Raw genomic sequence first — 717 nt, 5'->3', positions numbered from 1 at the left:
CAAATAATCTCAGGAGATGTGGTGCTCCATACACCTGAGACATAGGTGCCTTGGGGTGATCTGCAAGAATTTCGGCATACTGTGGTCTCTCAAATTTGTAGAGTGGTTGGGTGCCCAACGTTATGTTGAAGTATTCTTTTATCCCTGCCACAACTTCATTAACCACATACTCCTTATTATCTACATTTCCACGAGATTTCTTGGAATTTGCATAATTCTCAAGAATGGAATCCACATTCTTCTTGGCAGGAAGTTAAAAGAGCTGTTTTTGCCTGGTAATTAAGTCCCAGTCATCAACAAGCCATGGTTTTAGCTCTTCAGGAATCTTTACTTTAACTTCAACTCCATTCATGAATGTTTCATTTTCAACAGTAGGATCTACCTGGGCCCTTTTCTTCCGAGGAGGCTGAGGAGTCTCACTGGTACTGCCACCGTCTCCATTTCCAGGGGTTTTCTGTTTGTTCTTTTTTGTTTTCACTTCAACATTTTCTGTTGGAGACCAGATGTCTTCTTTCCTGGGGCAGCCCCTCTCATCTTCCCCTCTGCATACTGCTCTTGATTGGCTTTTTGAAGTTCTCACTGTTTCTGCAAAGTGGTGTCCTCGTATTTGAGTACTCTGCGCTCTGGAACCCACTCATCCCAATTTTTATTCCAACCACTGTAATGTATAAAGTATTTCACTTGTTTGTCCTTTATGGCAACCTTTACACACTTTGT

The 717-nt window shown here is 42.0% G+C and overlaps 1 pseudogene; it reads right to left on the bottom strand.

The window, feature by feature from the left end:
• Positions 1 to 7: 7 nt before the first annotated feature.
• Positions 8 to 711, bottom strand: LOC108529520 (mortality factor 4-like protein 1 pseudogene; annotated as a pseudogene).
• Between the last annotated feature and the right edge of the window lie 6 nt (positions 712 to 717).

This window comes from Rhinopithecus bieti, unplaced genomic scaffold, assembly GCF_001698545.2.
Source record: "Rhinopithecus bieti isolate Rb0 unplaced genomic scaffold, ASM169854v2 scaffold_7210, whole genome shotgun sequence".
NCBI lineage: Eukaryota > Metazoa > Chordata > Mammalia > Primates > Cercopithecidae > Rhinopithecus > Rhinopithecus bieti.
The sequence above is the reverse complement of the archived record's forward strand: the minus strand, read 5'-3'. Positions and strand labels throughout refer to the sequence as shown.